General features: G+C 44.3%; 15 non-coding genes and 5 pseudogenes across 15 annotated transcripts; all 20 read left to right on the top strand.

The window, feature by feature from the left end:
* Positions 1-854: 854 nt before the first annotated feature.
* Positions 855-1,094, top strand: LOC114763944 (uncharacterized; annotated as a pseudogene).
* A 576-nt stretch (positions 1,095-1,670) lies between these two features.
* On the top strand, positions 1,671-1,784 carry LOC114763963 (U5 spliceosomal RNA). The gene has a single exon (XR_003742442.1). It is a non-coding gene; the product is annotated as a U5 spliceosomal RNA (small nuclear RNA).
* A 122-nt stretch (positions 1,785-1,906) lies between these two features.
* LOC114763919 (U2 spliceosomal RNA) lies at positions 1,907-2,097 on the top strand. Its single transcript, XR_003742411.1, has one exon. It is a non-coding gene; the product is annotated as a U2 spliceosomal RNA (small nuclear RNA).
* A 576-nt stretch (positions 2,098-2,673) lies between these two features.
* Positions 2,674-2,787, top strand: LOC114763962 (U5 spliceosomal RNA). The gene has a single exon (XR_003742441.1). It is a non-coding gene; the product is annotated as a U5 spliceosomal RNA (small nuclear RNA).
* Positions 2,788-2,909: 122 nt separating this feature from the next.
* LOC114763927 (U2 spliceosomal RNA) lies at positions 2,910-3,100 on the top strand. Its single transcript, XR_003742418.1, has one exon. It is a non-coding gene; the product is annotated as a U2 spliceosomal RNA (small nuclear RNA).
* Positions 3,101-3,697: 597 nt separating this feature from the next.
* On the top strand, positions 3,698-3,811 carry LOC114763980 (U5 spliceosomal RNA). The gene has a single exon (XR_003742457.1). It is a non-coding gene; the product is annotated as a U5 spliceosomal RNA (small nuclear RNA).
* A 122-nt stretch (positions 3,812-3,933) lies between these two features.
* Positions 3,934-4,124, top strand: LOC114763930 (U2 spliceosomal RNA). Its single transcript, XR_003742421.1, has one exon. It is a non-coding gene; the product is annotated as a U2 spliceosomal RNA (small nuclear RNA).
* A 576-nt stretch (positions 4,125-4,700) lies between these two features.
* On the top strand, positions 4,701-4,814 carry LOC114763961 (U5 spliceosomal RNA). Its single transcript, XR_003742440.1, has one exon. It is a non-coding gene; the product is annotated as a U5 spliceosomal RNA (small nuclear RNA).
* A 122-nt stretch (positions 4,815-4,936) lies between these two features.
* LOC114763917 (U2 spliceosomal RNA) lies at positions 4,937-5,127 on the top strand. Its single transcript, XR_003742410.1, has one exon. It is a non-coding gene; the product is annotated as a U2 spliceosomal RNA (small nuclear RNA).
* Positions 5,128-5,716: 589 nt separating this feature from the next.
* On the top strand, positions 5,717-5,830 carry LOC114763960 (U5 spliceosomal RNA). Its single transcript, XR_003742439.1, has one exon. It is a non-coding gene; the product is annotated as a U5 spliceosomal RNA (small nuclear RNA).
* Positions 5,831-5,952: 122 nt separating this feature from the next.
* On the top strand, positions 5,953-6,143 carry LOC114763916 (U2 spliceosomal RNA). The gene has a single exon (XR_003742409.1). It is a non-coding gene; the product is annotated as a U2 spliceosomal RNA (small nuclear RNA).
* A 589-nt stretch (positions 6,144-6,732) lies between these two features.
* Positions 6,733-6,846, top strand: LOC114763959 (U5 spliceosomal RNA). The gene has a single exon (XR_003742438.1). It is a non-coding gene; the product is annotated as a U5 spliceosomal RNA (small nuclear RNA).
* Positions 6,847-12,355: 5,509 nt separating this feature from the next.
* Positions 12,356-12,591, top strand: LOC114763943 (uncharacterized; annotated as a pseudogene).
* Positions 12,592-12,608: 17 nt separating this feature from the next.
* Positions 12,609-12,785, top strand: LOC114763938 (uncharacterized; annotated as a pseudogene).
* Positions 12,786-12,931: 146 nt separating this feature from the next.
* Positions 12,932-13,049, top strand: LOC114763899 (uncharacterized; annotated as a pseudogene).
* A 317-nt stretch (positions 13,050-13,366) lies between these two features.
* Positions 13,367-13,480, top strand: LOC114763958 (U5 spliceosomal RNA). The gene has a single exon (XR_003742437.1). It is a non-coding gene; the product is annotated as a U5 spliceosomal RNA (small nuclear RNA).
* Positions 13,481-13,602: 122 nt separating this feature from the next.
* On the top strand, positions 13,603-13,793 carry LOC114763914 (U2 spliceosomal RNA). Its single transcript, XR_003742407.1, has one exon. It is a non-coding gene; the product is annotated as a U2 spliceosomal RNA (small nuclear RNA).
* Positions 13,794-13,939: 146 nt separating this feature from the next.
* Positions 13,940-14,057, top strand: LOC114763898 (uncharacterized; annotated as a pseudogene).
* A 325-nt stretch (positions 14,058-14,382) lies between these two features.
* LOC114763956 (U5 spliceosomal RNA) lies at positions 14,383-14,496 on the top strand. The gene has a single exon (XR_003742436.1). It is a non-coding gene; the product is annotated as a U5 spliceosomal RNA (small nuclear RNA).
* Positions 14,497-14,618: 122 nt separating this feature from the next.
* Positions 14,619-14,806, top strand: LOC114763953 (U2 spliceosomal RNA). The gene has a single exon (XR_003742433.1). It is a non-coding gene; the product is annotated as a U2 spliceosomal RNA (small nuclear RNA).
* The last annotated feature ends 2,921 nt before the right edge of the window (positions 14,807-17,727 follow it).

Below are 17,727 nucleotides of genomic sequence, written 5' to 3'. Positions count from 1 at the left end.
CGCGGCCTCTCTGCAGAGGAAGCAGAGAAGGTTTGGCGCAATGTGGCCTGCCCCAGACTCCAGAACAGACACAAAGACCTTTCGTGGTTGGCGGCTCATGAGATCCTCCCGGTTAGGGCTGTAATGCACTCCCGGGGCATGGGAAGGACAGCAGAATGCCCACGCCCAGGGTGTGGCGCCACCGAAACGGTGTGGCATGCTCTCTGGGAGTGTGGGGCGGCAAGGGACCTGTGGGCCAGAACCGGAATCCTACAATGCCCGGGCCTGCCAGCAGGGGAGGCCCGAACACTAGACTGCTGGGAGGCAGTTTATGGGGTTGGCCAGAGCATGGAAGCACGGAACAGGAAAGATTTTCAAAAGCTCTGGTGCACCCTGAATAGTGTCAAAGATGCTATATGGGCCTCCAGAAACCTGCTGGTGGGGAAACGCGTGACGGCGACGCCTCAGATGGAACAGCAGCTAGTCCAGGCGTCACTGAGGGCGTACACCGCACGTCGTCATCCGGAGGAGGAAGCCGGGGTAACCACAGGAAGGTCCCGGTCGCCCCCAGACTGACCGCTCGTAGATGCCCCCCTACAGCATCCAGGCGACAGGCAGGAGCAGCGGGCCAAAAGGGAGAGGATCTCCTCTGAGCCCAAAAGAGGCAAGTCGAGTGCTTGGAACTGAGGTGGGAGGAACTGGGATCACCAACCCTCGCTACCCCGACATGATGCCAGAGAAAAGAAAAGATTTTAAAAGACAACTAAAAATGTGCTAAATCCTCGTTTAATTGCTATTTATTGAATTTTTCTTTTTATTACTTGTGTTTTTTAATTTTTTAGTTAAACATAGAAATTGTTATGGCTATTGTGTTTTCAACTTTTTGGAATGTAATTTGTAAAACAAAGATGATTTTCTGTAATGTACAATAAAATAATAAAAAAAAAAAAAAAAAAAAAAAATCTGTTCTTATCAGTTTAATATCTGATACGTCCCCCAGCGGGGGACTACATATTAAGCGGATTTTTAGAACAGGGAGTCGGCAAAGGAGCTTGCTCCATCCGCTCCACGCATCGACCCAGTATTGCAGTGCCTCTGGGAGCGGTGCACTTTCTCTGTTGTGTTGCAAATAAAAACTTACCACTCCAACTTGTTGCCTTTTCTCCATCATGTTTTTGACATTCAAAGGCAAGTTTTTTATTCCTTGATATGTTTTCAAGCGCCTTTTTGTTTAAAAGTCCAAGATTTTCAAGCAGGGGTTGCTTACGGCCATACCAGCAGAAGAACGCCCGATCATGTCTGATCTTGGAAGCTAAGAAGGCTTGGGCCTGGTAGGTACTTGGATGGAAGACTGCCTGTGAAAACCAGGTGTTACAGCTATTGAGAAACGTTTTCAAAATGAAGTTTTTTACATTGCCTTGTCAGCTCTTTTTCAAAGTAAGTTAAGAGGTATTTTTAGTCTTTGTTACGTTTTCCCGCCTTTTTTTTTTTACAAGCTGCTCTTTGGTTTTCGTGTCCGTGCCTGCTCTGTGACAATCGTTCGACAGTCGTTCACTGGCTTAACTGTGGAATAGGGTGGAGCTGAATTGATTAGGCGGGGTTGTCCGGCCCTCGGCCTTAAGGTGCGACACACCCTGATGTCAGCACCAAACACACAAGAGACACTCTCCACCTTTACGGCCCTGTTGTTGTCGCTTGGGCTTCTCTTCATCACGTACAAATCTTTCGCCTTTTACTAAAGATTTCCGTGGAGAGGGGCGTCAACAAGCTCACAATATTTTTGGGGGCTCTGTTTTGACAGAGCTACACGATGGGTTCAAAGAATACTTAAGAAAACGTGGTGTGTTGTGCGCTACGTATACGCGCACCATCCAGCAAATACCGCACACGTTCCGAGAATGGCACGCCACGGCGCCTTTTTCAGGTTATCGCTTCTCGGCCTTTTGGCTAAGATCAAGTGTAGTATCTGTTCTTATCAGTTTAATATCTGATACGTCCCCCAGCGGGGGACTACATATTAAGCGGATTTTTAGAACAGGGAGTCGGCAAAGGAGCTTGCTCCATCCGCTCCACGCATCGACCCAGTATTGCAGTGCCTCTGGGAGCGGTGCACTTTCTCTGTTGTGTTGCAAATAAAAACTTACCACTCCAACTTGTTGCCTTTTCTCCATCATGTTTTTGACAGTCAAAGGCAAGTTTTTTATTCCTTGATATGTTTTCAAGCGCCTTTTTGTTTAAAAGTCCAAGATTTTCAAGCAGGGGTTGCTTACGGCCATACCAGCAGAAGAACGCCCGATCATGTCTGATCTTGGAAGCTAAGAAGGCTTGGGCCTGGTAGGTACTTGGATGGAAGACTGCCTGTGAAAACCAGGTGTTACAGCTATTGAGAAACGTTTTCAAAATGAAGTTTTTTACATTGCCTTGTCAGCTCTTTTTCAAAGTAAGTTAAGAGGTATTTTTAGTCTTTGTTACGTTTTCCCGCCTTTTTTTTTTTACAAGCTGCTCTTTGGTTTTCGTGTCCGTGCCTGCTCTGTGACAATCGTTCGACAGTCGTTCACTGGCTTAACTGTGGAATAGGGTGGAGCTGAATTGATTAGGCGGGGTTGTCCGGCCCTCGGCCTTAAGGTGCGACGCACCCTGATGTCAGCACCAAACACACAAGAGACACTCTCCACCTTTACGGCCCTGTTGTTGTCGCTTGGGCTTCTCTTCATCACGTACAAATCTTTCGCCTTTTACTAAAGATTTCCGTGGAGAGGGGCGTCAACAAGCTCACAATATTTTTGGGGGCTCTGTTTTGACAGAGCTACACGATGGGTTCAAAGAATACTTAAGAAAACGTGGTGTGTTGTGCGCTACGTATACGCGCACCATCCAGCAAATACCGCACACGTTCCGAGAATGGCACGCCACGGCGCCTTTTTCAGGTTATCGCTTCTCGGCCTTTTGGCTAAGATCAAGTGTAGTATCTGTTCTTATCAGTTTAATATCTGATACGTCCCCCAGCGGGGGACTACATATTAAGCGGATTTTTAGAACAGGGAGTCGGCAAAGGAGCTTGCTCCATCCGCTCCACGCATCGACCCAGTATTGCAATGCCTCTGGGAGCGGTGCACTTTCTCTGTTGTGTTGCAAATAAAAACTTACCACTCCAACTTGTTGCCTTTTCTCCATCATGTTTTTGACAGTCAAAGGCAAGTTTTTTATTCCTTGATATGTTTTCAAGCGCCTTTTTGTTTAAAAGTCCAAGATTTTCAAGCAGGGGTTGCTTACGGCCATACCAGCAGAAGAACGCCCGATCATGTCTGATCTTGGAAGCTAAGAAGGCTTGGGCCTGGTAGGTACTTGGATGGAAGACTGCCTGTGAAAACCAGGTGTTACAGCTATTGAGAAACGTTTTCAAAATGAAGTTTTTTACATTGCCTTGTCAGCTCTTTTTCAAAGTAAGTTAAGAGGTATTTTTAGTCTTTGTTACGTTTTCCCGCCTTTTTTTTTTTTTTTTTTTTTTTTTTTTTTTTACAAGCTGCTCTTTGGTTTTCGTGTCCGTGCCTGCTCTGTGACAATCGTTCGACAGTCGTTCACTGGCTTAACTGTGGAATAGGGTGGAGCTGAATTGATTAGGCGGGGTTGTCCGGCCCTCGGCCTTAAGGTGCGACGCACCCTGATGTCAGCACCAAACACACAAGAGACACTCTCCACCTTTACGGCCCTGTTGTTGTCGCTTGGGCTTCTCTTCATCACGTACAAATCTTTCGCCCTTTACTAAAGATTTCCGTGGAGAGGGGCGTCAACAAGCTCACAATATTTTTGGGGGCTCTGTTTTGACAGAGCTACACGATGGGTTCAAAGAATACTTAAGAAAACGTGGTGTGTTGTGCGCTACGTATACGCGCACCATCCAGCAAATACCGCACACGTTCCGAGAATGGCACGCCACGGCGCCTTTTTCAGGTTATCGCTTCTCGGCCTTTTGGCTAAGATCAAGTGTAGTATCTGTTCTTATCAGTTTAATATCTGATACGTCCCCCAGCGGGGGACTACATATTAAGCGGATTTTTAGAACAGGAAGTCGGCAAAGGAGCTTGCTCCATCCGCTCCACGCATCGACCCAGTATTGCAGTGCCTCTGGGAGCGGTGCACTTTCTCTGTTGTGTTGCAAATAAAAACTTACCACTCCAACTTGTTGCCTTTTCTCCATCATGTTTTTGACAGTCAAAGGCAAGTTTTTTATTCCTTGATATGTTTTCAATCGCCTTTTTGTTTAAAAGTCCAAGATTTTCAAGCAGGGGTTGCTTACGGCCATACCAGCAGAAGAACGCCCGATCATGTCTGATCTTGGAAGCTAAGAAGGCTTGGGCCTGGTAGGTACTTGGATGGAAGACTGCCTGTGAAAACCAGGTGTTACAGCTATTGAGAAACGTTTTCAAAATGAAGTTTTTTACATTGCCTTGTCAGCTCTTTTTCAAAGTAAGTTAAGAGGTATTTTTAGTCTTTGTTACGTTTTCCCGCCTTTTTTTTTTTACAAGCTGCTCTTTGGTTTTCGTGTCCGTGCCTGCTCTGTGACAATCGTTCGACAGTCGTTCACTGGCTTAACTGTGGAATAGGGTGGAGCTGAATTGATTAGGCGGGGTTGTCCGGCCCTCGGCCTTAAGGTGCGACGCACCCTGATGTCAGCACCAAACACACAAGAGACACTCTCCACCTTTACGGCCCTGTTGTTGTCGCTTGGGCTTCTCTTCATCACGTACAAATCTTTCGCCTTTTACTAAAGATTTCCGTGGAGAGGGGCGTCAACAAGCTCACAATATTTTTGGGGGCTCTGTTTTGACAGAGCTACACGATGGGTTCAAAGAATACTTAAGAAAACGTGGTGTGTTGTGCGCTACGTATACGCGCACCATCCAGCAAATACCGCACACGTTCCGAGAATGGCACGCCACGGCGCCTTTTTCAGGTTATCGCTTCTCGGCCTTTTGGCTAAGATCAAGTGTAGTATCTGTTCTTATCAGTTTAATATCTGATACGTCCCCCAGCGGGGGACTACATATTAAGCGGATTTTTAGAACAGGGAGTCGGCAAAGGAGCTTGCTCCATCCGCTCCACGCATCGACCCAGTATTGCAGTGCCTCTGGGAGCGGTGCACTTTCTCTGTTGTGTTGCAAATAAAAACTTACCACTCCAACTTGTTGCCTTTTCTCCATCATGTTTTTGACAGTCAAAGGCAAGTTTTTTATTCCTTGATATGTTTTCAAGCGCCTTTTTGTTTAAAAATCCAAGATTTTCAAGCAGGGGTTGCTTACGGCCATACCAGCAGAAGAACGCCCGATCATGTCTGATCTTGGAAGCTAAGAAGGCTTGGGCCTGGTAGGTACTTGGATGGAAGACTGCCTGTGAAAACCAGGTGTTACAGCTATTGAGAAACGTTTTCAAAATGAAGTTTTTTACATTGCCTTGTCAGCTCTTTTTCAAAGTAAGTTAAGAGGTATTTTTAGTCTTTGTTACGTTTTCCCGCCTTTTTTCTTCTTTTTTTTTTTTTTACAAGCTGCTCTTTGGTTTTCGTGTCCGTGCCTGCTCTGTGACAATCGTTCGACAGTCGTTCACTGGCTTAACTGTGGAATAGGGTGGAGCTGAATTGATTAGGCGGGGTTGTCCGGCCCTCGGCCTTAAGGTGCGACGCACCCTGATGTCAGCACCAAACACACAAGAGACACTCTCCACCTTTACGGCCCTGTTGTTGTCGCTTGGGCTTCTCTTCATCACGTACAAATCTTTCGCCTTTTACTAAAGATTTCCGTGGAGAGGGGCGTCAACAAGCTCACAATATTTTTGGGGGCTCTGTTTTGACAGAGCTACACGATGGGTTCAAAGAATACTTAAGAAAACGTGGTGTGTTGTGCGCTACGTATACGCGCACCATCCAGCAAATACCGCACACGTTCCGAGAATGGCACGCCACGGCGCCTTTTTCAGGTTATCGCTTCTCGGCCTTTTGGCTAAGATCAAGTGTAGTATCTGTTCTTATCAGTTTAATATCTGATACGTCCCCCAGCGGGGGACTACATATTAAGCGGATTTTTAGAACAGGGAGTCGGCAAAGGAGCTTGCTCCATCCGCTCCACGCATCGACCCAGTATTGCAGTGCCTCTGGGAGCGGTGCACTTTCTCTGTTGTGTTGCAAATAAAAACTTACCACTCCAACTTGTTGCCTTTTCTCCATCATGTTTTTGACAGTCAAAGGCAAGTTTTTTATTCCTTGATATGTTTTCAAGCGCCTTTTTGTTTAAAAATCCAAGATTTTCAAGCAGGGGTTGCTTACGGCCATACCAGCAGAAGAACGCCCGATCATGTCTGATCTTGGAAGCTAAGAAGGCTTGGGCCTGGTAGGTACTTGGATGGAAGACTGCCTGTGAAAACCAGGTGTTACAGCTATTGAGAAACGTTTTCAAAATGAAGTTTTTTACATTGCCTTGTCAGCTCTTTTTCAAAGTAAGTTAAGAGGTATTTTTAGTCTTTGTTACGTTTTCCCGCCTTTTTTCTTCTTTTTTTTTTTTTTACAAGCTGCTCTTTGGTTTTCGTGTCCGTGCCTGCTCTGTGACAATCGTTCGACAGTCGTTCACTGGCTTAACTGTGGAATAGGGTGGAGCTGAATTGATTAGGCGGGGTTGTCCGGCCCTCGGCCTTAAGGTGCGACGCACCCTGATGTCAGCACCAAACACACAAGAGACACTCTCCACCTTTACGGCCCTGTTGTTGTCGCTTGGGCTTCTCTTCATCACGTACAAATCTTTCGCCTTTTACTAAAGATTTCCGTGGAGAGGGGCGTCAACAAGCTCACAATATTTTTGGGGGCTCTGTTTTGACAGAGCTACACGATGGGTTCAAAGAATACTTAAGAAAACGTGGTGTGTTGTGCGCTACGTATACGCGCACCATCCAGCAAATACCGCACACGTTCCGAGAATGGCACGCCACGGCGCCTTTTTCAGGTTATCGCTTCTCGGCCTTTTGGCTAAGATCAAGGGTGGAGACTGCGATCGCTTCCTAAATAGACCAAGGGCTTGTGCCGATTTATGGCCAAATCCATTTCTATTTGGGAGGAAATTGTACTGTTTTTTTGCAGGTATTTCTTAAGAACTTTGTAGGTAAGTAGTCATTTAATTTGTATATTGCTGGTTTCGAGTTCTAATTTTTTTTAATTTTTTTGAGCTTGCTGGTTAGGTTTGTGTGTTTAATTGCTTGTTTAGGTGTTAGGTGCCTCCACTATGTCGGCTGTTCGAGCTGGCAGGTGGAGGCACCATAGCGTACGTTTCTTGTTTAGAGAAAACAATGGGGTAAAATGTACGATGTCACGACTAGATTTCTCAAGACACCTGGTGCAGAAGTTGTTGAAATTCAGGGTTGAAGACATTAACTGCATTATAGCTCTACCACAGAGCAATGGTTTTGATTTAAGCTTAAGAACAGCAAATTTGTTAAGAGAGTTTTGGGTTCGTTTCGAACATGTTAAAGAACAGTTTACTATGTTCAAGGTAGAGAAACTGTCGGATATCTCCAGGAAAGTAGTGGTTGTAAGAATGTTTAATGAAACTGTGACAGGGGAAGATATATGCGTTTGGCTAGGGAGGTTCTGCTCAGTAAAAGGTACACCTATGAAAGTGGTGGACGAGGATGGCATCTGGACCTGCGCTTGGAGGATTCCCATTCAACAATGGGAAGATCCAAGCGCACACCAGGGCCTGAAACAAATACCACAATTGATAGTGTTGGGGGAGAATCTACTACCAAGGCATGCCTAAGGTTTGCAGAAAGTGTGGGGAATTGGGACATTTGGCAGAGGCATGCCAAAAATTATTTTGTGGCAAATGCAGAGAAATTGGGCACAGCTATGAGAATTGTACCAATAGTAGAAAGTGTAACCTCTGTGGGGAAACCAGTCACCTCTACAGGGACTGCCCCAAATCCTTTGCGAACAAGTTAAAAACAGCAAAAATGGCTACGAGACAGCAAGGGCAAGTAGAAGAAGGGGTGGAGCCAGAGGTTTTGGCGGGAACAGAACAAAGAGAAGGGGGCGGGGGAAATGAGGGAGAGGGCAGTCTAGAACAAGAAGGAGGTGGAGTCAATGAAAAGAGAGGAGGGGAACAAAGAGAAAAGGGTGGAGATCAAGGAAATGGAAACAAAGAGAAAGTAGGAGCAATAGAAGATAATAGAAAAGGGGAGGAGGAGGAACTTTACGCAGTACAGAGGGGAGAAGAAGTATGTGAGGGTTCATCTGTTCCAACAAGGTCGGATTTATGTCAGTGTCAGGGGGAGGAGAGTGAATCACAGGATACTCCCCCCAACGCTCAACCGAACAAAAGACCAGCACGATCCCCCCTGGAAACAGGGGAGAAAAGATGGAGGGCATCGCAGAGAACAGGAAGCTCGTCATCAGGGGACCGAAGCAACCAGTGGCCGGCAAACTCCCCTCATGAAGTGTCCTTTATGAGGGTAGAACTCAAATCATCTACACCCAGGACACAACAGGTAAGGTTTAACCCAGAGGTAGAACAAGAGGGGGACTCTACACCGTCCTCTAAATGTTTAACAATTAAAGAAGAGGAAGTGTCGTACAACATTAACTAATACACAGACCCTCCTGATGCAAGCAAAGTCTAATTTTACCTTAAAAAATGACTATCAGAATAACAACATTAAATGTCAGAAGCATAAAGTCAATGGTTAGAGCACAGAGTATTTTATCCTTCTTAAGTACCATAAATGCAGATATAATTTTATTACAAGAGTGCTCCTTGCCTTTTTTAAAATCATATAAGAAATGGGAAAACCTTTGGGCACACGGGCCATCCATATGGAGTGGCTCAAATGAAAACAAAGCAGATGGGGTTGCTATTTTATGTAAAAACCCACACATTGAGGTAAAAGGTAGCACAGTGGTAAGACCAGGACGAGTGCTTTTAACACATCTGACATTTTTAGAGGGATTTTAAGGTCTTAAATGTTTATGGTTTTAATGATAAAGACAAACGTTATAACCTTTTAAGAGATTTACAGGTCCACATGCTCGGGAGGGTGCCATTAATGGTAGGTGGGGATTTTAATTGTGTTTTATCTAAAACAGATAGGAAAGGAGGGGGAGAAGATTTTAAAATCGATAAAACATCTATTCTTTTGCAAGGAATTGTTAGAGATTTAAAAATGATTGACTGTTACAGGGCAATTCATCCCAGAGAAAATGGGTTCACCTGGGTAAGTGGTGATTACTCAAGAGCCTCCCGTATTGATTTTATGTTTACTAGAGACTGTTCTCCAAATGAAGCAATTTTAACCCCACTCTTTTTTTCAGACCACTTTATGCTTTCATGCACCCTGAAATTATCCACAGGTGTGACTGTTGGAGGTGGCCTGTGGAAGTTGAACTGCTCCCTGCTGGAGGATGAGGAGATTGTTACAGAGTACAGAGTACAATATGGCCTCTGGAGGTCCCTCCAAGATTTCTATGAGACACGAATAGAATGGTGGGAGATGGTGAAAGAACGAACAAGACTCTTCTTTAAATTTAAAGGCAAACAAAAGAAAAACAAAGAATCGAGGAAAATGAACGGGCTGCAAAAGAGATTGCAGAGATATTTTAACCTTTTAAACAGCGGGATGAATTGCAAGGAATTAATAAAAGAAACTAAAGGACAAATGAAGGTCTTGGCAGAAACCAAAAGTAAAGGGGTCATTATGAGAAGTCGGGAAAGAGATATAGAAGAGGGAGAAAAATGCACGAGATATTTTTTTAAGAAAATAATGACGAAAGGAGGAAAAATTACAGTTTTAAAAGAAAATGGTAATACATTCGAAGATACACCAAGCATTTTAAAAGAAATTGAACAGTTTTATGGGGACCTATAAAAATCAAAGGATATTAATGAAGAAGTCCTGAAAGAGGTATTACAGGCGGTGGGAAAAAAATTGGGAGATCAAAGTACGGCTTTAAATCAAGATTTTACTCTTTTAGAATTACAGGGTGCTTTGAAAGGTTTTAAACTGGGGAAGTCGCCGGGTGAGGATGGCCTCCCTGTCGAGTTTTATAAAACCTTTTGGGATATTTTAGCAGAAGACATTTTAATGGCTTTTAAAGACTTTGCAAAGTTAGATAGATTACCTGATGGTTTTAGAGGAGGAATCGTGACCCTGTTGGGTAAAAATGGAGATAAAACCGACATACGAAATTGGAGACCAATTACACTTTTAAACCTGGACTGCAAACTTTTTAGTAAGATTTTATCACAACGTATGTCAATGGTTTTAAAGGACTTGATCCACCCAGACCAAGCCTGTGCCATCCCAGGGAAGAAGATAACGGACAGCCTAGTACTGATCCGAGACGCAATCTGTTATGCGAGAGACAGAAACATTAGGCTCTTAGTATTAAATTTAGACTTTGAAAAAGCCTTTGATCGGGTCTCGCACCAGTACCTGTTTCAGGTACTGAGAAAAATGGGGTTTTCGGGCAAATTCTTAAAATGGGTGGAATTGCTATACAGGGACATAAATAGCAAGATCTTGGTTAATGGGGTTTTGTCCAAAACAATAGACATTTGTTCTGGCGTTCGTCAGGGGTGTCCGCTATCTCCGCTCCTGTTCGTGGCATGCATTGAGCCGTTGGCACAGATCTTGCGAAGGGACCAATGGATCAGCGGGCTGAGTTTACCAGGTGGGTTAACTGCAAAGTGCGTTTTATACATGGATGATGTGACTCTTTTAAGCACAGATGCCACATCGGCCCAAAGAGCTCTGGAGTTGACAGAATGGTATGGAGAGGCATCAGGAGCAAAGCTCAACAGGCGCAAGTCTGAGGCCCAGCTCTTTGGGTCGTGGGGGGGAATACCAACAGAGATGGACGTGGATTTTAAACAAACAAATCTGAGAATTTTAGGGGTTAAATTTGATAAAGAAGGGGGAGGACGGGACAATTGGAATGAGGTTTTAGGAAAAGTAAAGAGCAGACTTGGTTTCTGGGCTCTGAGAAGTCTGACGATGGAAGGGAAAATTTTAATTATTAAAGCAGTGATTTTACCTTTGCTTTTATTGTTGTCTTCTGTTTTTATTCCTCCTAGGGTCTTCTTGGTGAGCCTGGATAGGGCAGTGTTTTACTTCCTATGGGGGTCTAAATGGGAAAGACTGAAAAGAATGGAGGTAAAAAAAAGTAAAAAGAAAGGAGGAAAGGGCCTCCCAGACCCCTACTTATTCCTTGGAAGTAAGTACACTGCCCTACATCTTAAGTATGCAACAAACCCCGCCAAAGAAGATAAAGCCGCGGCCATGGTCAGGTTCTGGATGGGATCGTATCTAAGACACCTGAAGTTGATGCCAAGAGACCACACAACTCCTGTTTCTTTTACTTTGCCCCCCCAATATGTTTTTATTAAAACCTTTTTAAAGAAACATAACATAGAGAAGGAGAACATTCTAACACTTACAAATTGTAAAGAAATTGTTTCTCTTGTGCAGGGTCGGGAGGAGGTGATCCCAGTGCGCGGCCTCTCTGCAGAGGAAGCAGAGAAGGTTTGGCGCAATGTGGCCTGCCCCAGACTCCAGAACAGACACAAAGACCTTTCGTGGTTGGCGGCTCATGAGATCCTCCCGGTTAGGGCTGTAATGCACTCCCGGGGCATGGGAAGGACAGCAGAATGCCCACGCCCAGGGTGTGGCGCCACCGAAACGGTGTGGCATGCTCTCTGGGAGTGTGGGGCGGCAAGGGACCTGTGGGCCAGAACCGGAATCCTACAATGCCCGGGCCTGCCAGCAGGGGAGGCCCGAACACTAGACTGCTGGGAGGCAGTTTATGGGGTTGGCCAGAGCATGGAAGCACTGAACAGGAAAGATTTTCAAAAGCTCTGGTGCACCCTGAATAGTGTCAAAGATGCTATATGGGCCTCCAGAAACCTGCTGGTGGGGAAACGCGTGACGGCGACGCCTCAGATGGAACAGCAGCTAGTCCAGGCGTCACTGAGGGCGTACACCGCACGTCGTCATCCGGAGGAGGAAGCCGGGGTAACCACAGGAAGGTCCCGGTCGCCCCCAGACTGACCGCTCGTAGATGCCCCCCTACAGCATCCAGGCGACAGGCAGGAGCAGCGGGCCAAAAGGGAGAGGATCTCCTCTGAGCCCAAAAGAGGCAAGTCGAGTGCTTGGAACTGAGGTGGGAGGAACTGGGATCACCAACCCTCGCTACCCCGACATGATGCCAGAGAAAAGAAAAGATTTTAAAAGACAACTAAAAATGTGCTAAATCCTCGTTTAATTGCTATTTATTGAATTTTTCTTTTTATTACTTGTGTTTTTAATTTTTTAGTTAAACATAGAAATTGTTATGGCTATTGTGTTTTCAACTTTTTGGAATGTAATTTGTAAAACAAAGATGATTTTCTGTAATGTACAATAAAATAATAAAAAAAAAAAAAAAAAAAATCTGTTCTTATCAGTTTAATATCTGATACGTCCCCCAGCGGGGGACTACATATTAAGCGGATTTTTAGAACAGGGAGTCGGCAAAGGAGCTTGCTCCATCCGCTCCACGCATCGACCCAGTATTGCAGTGCCTCTGGGAGCGGTGCACTTTCTCTGTTGTATTGCAAATAAAAACTTACAAAAAAAAAAAAAAATCTGTTCTTATCAGTTTAATATCTGATACGTCCCCCAGCGGGGGACTACATATTAAGCGGATTTTTAGAACAGGGAGTCGGCAAAGGAGCTTGCTCCATCCGCTCCACGCATCGACCCAGTATTGCAGTGCCTCTGGGAGCGGTGCACTTTCTCTGTTGTGTTGCAAATAAAAACTTACCACTCCAACTTGTTGCCTTTTCTCCATCATGTTTTTGACAGTCAAAGGCAAGTTTTTTATTCCTTGATATGTTTTCAAGCGCCTTTTTGTTTAAAAGTCCAAGATTTTCAAGCAGGGGTTGCTTACGGCCATACCAGCAGAAGAACGCCCGATCTTGTCTGATCTTGGAAGCTAAGAAGGCTTGGGCCTGGTTAGTACTTGGATGGGAGACTGCCTGTGAAAACCAGGTGTTACAGCTATTGAGAAACGTTTTCAAAATGAAGTTTTTTACATTGCCTTGTCAGCTTTTTTTCAAAGTAAGTTAAGAGGTATTTTTAGTCTTTGTTACGTTTTCCCGCCTTTTTTTTTTTTTTTTACAAGCTGCTCTTTGGTTTTCGTGTCCGTGCCTGCTCTGTGACAATCGTTCGACAGTCGTTCACTGGCTTAACTGTGGAATAGGGTGGAGCTGAATTGATTAGGCGGGGTTGTCCGGCCCTCGGCCTTAAGGTGCGACGCACCCTGATGTCAGCACCAAACACACAAGAGACACTCTCCACCTTTACGGCCCTGTTGTTGTCGCTTGGGCTTCTCTTCATCACGTACAAATCTTTCGCCTTTTACTAAAGATTTCCGTGGAGAGGGGCGTCAACAAGCTCACAATATTTTTGGGGGCTCTGTTTTGACAGAGCTACACGATGGGTTCAAAGAATACTTAAGAAAACGTGGTGTGTTGTGCGCTACGTATACGCGCACCATCCAGCAAATACCACACACGTTCCGAGAATGGCACGCCACGGCGCCTTTTTCAGGTTATCGCTTCTCGGCCTTTTGGCTAAGATCAAGTGTAGTATCTGTTCTTATCAGTTTAATATCTGATACGTCCCCCAGCGGGGGACTACATATTAAGCGGATTTTTAGAACAGGGAGTCGGCAAAGGAGCTTGCTCCATCCGCTCCACGCATCGACCCAGTATTGCAGTGCCTCTGGGAGCGGTGCACTTTCTCTGTTGTGTTGCAAATAAAAACTTACCACTCCAACTTGTTGCCTTTTCTCCATCATGTTTTTGACAGTCAAAGGCAAGTTTTTTATTCCTTGATATGTTTTCAAGTGCCTTTTTGTTTAAAAGTCCAAGATTTTCAAGCAGGGGTTGCTTACGGCCATACCAGCAGAAGAACGCCCGATCTTGTCTGATCTTGGAAGCTAAGAAGGCTTGGGCCTGGTTAGTACTTGGATGGGAGACTGCCTGTGAAAACCAGGTGTTACAGCTATTGAGAAACGTTTTCAAAATGAAGTTTTTTACATTGCCTTGTCAGCTTTTTTTCAAAGTTAGTTAAGAGGTATTTTTAGTCTTTGTTACGTTTTCCCGCCTTTTTTCTTCTTTTTTTTTTTTTTACAAGCTGCTCTTTGGTTTTCGTGTCCGTGCCTGCTCTGTGACAATCGTTCGACAGTCGTTCACTGGCTTAACTGTGGAATAGGGTGGAGCTGAATTGATTAGGCGGGGTTGTCCGGCCCTCGGCCTTAAGGTGCGACGCACCCTGATGTCAGCACCAAACACACAAGAGACACTCTCCACCTTTACGGCCCTGTTGTTGTCGCTTGGGCTTCTCTTCATCACGTACAAATCTTTCGCCTTTTACTAAAGATTTCCGTGGAGAGGGGCGTCAACAAGCTCACAATATTTTTGGGGGCTCTGTTTTGACAGAGCTACACGATGGGTTCAAAGAATACTTAAGAAAACATGGTGTGTTGTGCGCTACGTATACGCGCACCATCCAGCAAATACCGCACACGTTCCGAGAATGGCACGCCACGGCGCCTTTTTCAGGTTATCGCTTCTCGGCCTTTTTGCTAAGATCAGGTGTAGTATCTGTTCTTATCGCTTCTCGGCCTTTTGGCTAAGATCAAGGGTGGAGACTGCGATCGCTTCCTAAATAGACCAAGGGCTTGTGCCGATTTATGGCCAAATCCATTTCTATTTGGGAGGAAATTGTACTGTTTTTTTGCAGGTATTTCTTAAGAACTTTGTAGGTAAGTAGTCATTTAATTTGTATATTGCTGGTTTCGAGTTCTAATTTTTTGTAATTTTTTTGAGCTTGCTGGTTAGGTTTGTGTGTTTAATTGCTTTTTTAGGTGTTAGGTGCCTCCACTATGTCGGCTGTTCGAGCTGGCAGGTGGAGGCACCATAGCGTACGTTTCTTGTTTAGAGAAAACAATGGGGTAAAATGTACGATGTCACGACTAGATTTCTCAAGACACCTGGTGCAGAAGTTGTTGAAATTCAGGGTTGAAGACATTAACTGCATTATAGCTCTACCACAGAGCAATGGTTTTATTTAAGCTTAAGAACAGCAAATTTGTTAAGAGAGTTTTGGGTTCGTTTCGAACATGTTAAAAAACAGTTTACTATGTTCAAGGTAGAGAAACTGTCGGATATCTCCAGGAAAGTAGTGGTTGTAAGAATGTTTAATGAAACTGTGACAGGGGAAGATATATGTGTTTGGCTAGGGAGGTTCTGCTCAGTAAAAGGTACACCTATGAAAGTGGTGGACGAGGATGGCATCTGGACCTGCGCTTGGAGGATTCCCATTCAACAATGGGAAGATCCAAGCGCACACCAGGGCCTGAAACAAATACCACAATTGATAGTGTTGGGGGAGAATCGGGGCCACATCTACTACCAAGGCATGCCTAAGGTTTGCAGAAAGTGTGGGGAATTGGGACATTTGGCAGAGGCATGCCAAAAGTTATTTTGTGGCAAATGCAGAGAAATTGGGCACAGCTATGAGAATTGTACTAATAGTAGAAAGTGTAACCTCTGTGGGGAAACCAGTCACCTCTACAGGGACTGCCCCAAATCCTTTGTGAACAAGTTAAAAACAGCAAAAATGGCTACGAGACAGCAAGGGCAAGTAGAAGAAGGGGTGGAGCCAGAGGTTTTGGCGGGAACAGAACAAAGAGAAGGGGGCGGGGGAAATGAGGGAGAGGGCAGTCTAGAACAAGAAGGAGGTGGAGTCAATGAAAAGAGAGGAGGGGAACAAAGAGAAAAGGGTGGAGATCAAGGAAATGGAAACAAAGAGAAAGTAGGAGCAATAGAAGATAATAGAAAAGGGGAGGAGGAGGAACTTTACCCAGTACAGAGGGGAGAAGAAGTATGTGAGGGTTCATCTGTTCCAACAAGGTCGGGTTTATGTCAGTGTCAGGGGGAGGAGAGTGAATCACAAGATACTCCCCCCAACGCTCAACCGAACAAAAGACCAGCACGATCCCCCCTGGAAACAGGGGAGAAAAGATGGAGGGCATCGCAGAGAACAGGAAGCTCGTCATCAGGGGACCGAAGCAACCAGTGGCCGGCAAACTCCCCTCATGAAGTGTCCTTTATGAGGGTAGAACTCAAATCATCTACACCCAGGACACAACAGGTAAGGTTTAACCCAGAGGTAGAACAAGAGGGGGACTCTACACCGTCCTCTAAATGTTTAACAATTAAAGAAGAGGAAGTGTCGTACAACATTAACTAATACACAGACCCTCCTGATGCAAGCAAAGTCTAATTTTACCTTAAAAAATGACTATCAGAATAACAACATTAAATGTCAGAAGCATAAAGTCAATGGTTAGAGCACAGAGTATTTTATCCTTCTTAAGTACCATAAATGCAGATATAATTTTATTACAAGAGTGCTCCTTGCCTTTTTTAAAATCATATAAGAAATGGGAAAACCTTTGGGCACACGGGCCATCCATATGGAGTGGCTCAAATGAAAACAAAGCAGATGGGGTTGCTATTTTATGTAAAAACCCACACATTGAGGTAAAAGGTAGCACAGTGGTAAGACCAGGACGAGTGCTTTTAACACATCTGACATTTTTAGATAGGGATTTTAAGGTCTTAAATGTTTATGGTTTTAATGATAAAGACAAACGTTATAACCTTTTAAGAGATTTACAGGTCCACATGCTCGGGAGGGTGCCATTAATGGTAGGTGGGGATTTTAATTGTGTTTTATCTAAAACAGATAGGAAAGGAGGGGGAGAAGATTTTAAAATCGATAAAACATCTATTCTTTTGCAAGGAATTGTTAGAGATTTAAAATGATTGACTGTTACAGGGCAATTCATCCCAGAGAAAATGGGTTCACCTGGGTAAGTGGTGATTACTCAAGAGCCTCCCGTATTGATTTTATGTTTACTAGAGACTGTTCTCCAAATGAAGCAATTTTAACCCCACTCTTTTTTTCAGACCACTTTATGCTTTCATGCACCCTGAAATTATCCACAGGTGTGACTGTTGGAGGTGGCCTGTGGAAGTTGAACTGCTCCCTGCTGGAGGATGAGGAGATTGTTACAGAGTACAGAGTACAATATGGCCTCTGGAGGTCCCTCCAAGATTTCTATGAGACACGAATAGAATGGTGGGAGATGGTGAAAGAACGAACAAGACTCTTCTTTAAATTTAAAGGCAAACAAAAGAAAAACAAAGAAACGAGGAAAATGAACGGGCTGCAAAAGAGATTGCAGAGATATTTTAACCTTTTAAACAGCGGGATGAATTGCAAGGAATTAATAAAAGAAACTAAAGTACAAATGAAGGTCTTGGCAGAAACCAAAAGTAAAGGGGTCATTATGAGAAGTCGGGAAAGAGATATAGAAGAGGGAGAAAAATGCACGAGATATTTTTTTAAGAAAATAATGACGAAAGGAGGAAAAATTACAGTTTTAAAAGAAAATGGTAATACATTCAAAGATACACCAAGCATTTTAAAAGAAATTGAACAGTTTTATGGGGACCTATAAAAATCAAAGGATATTAATGAAGAAGTCCTGAAAGAGGTATTACAGGCGGTGGGAAAAAAATTGGGAGATCAAAGTACGGCTTTAAATCAAGATTTTACTCTTTTAGAATTACAGGGTGCTTTGAAAGGTTTTAAACTGGGGAA

Source organism: Denticeps clupeoides, chromosome 14 (assembly GCF_900700375.1).
Source record: "Denticeps clupeoides chromosome 14, fDenClu1.1, whole genome shotgun sequence".
Classification (NCBI taxonomy): domain Eukaryota; kingdom Metazoa; phylum Chordata; class Actinopteri; order Clupeiformes; family Denticipitidae; genus Denticeps; species Denticeps clupeoides.
The sequence above is the reverse complement of the archived record's forward strand: the minus strand, read 5'-3'. Positions and strand labels throughout refer to the sequence as shown.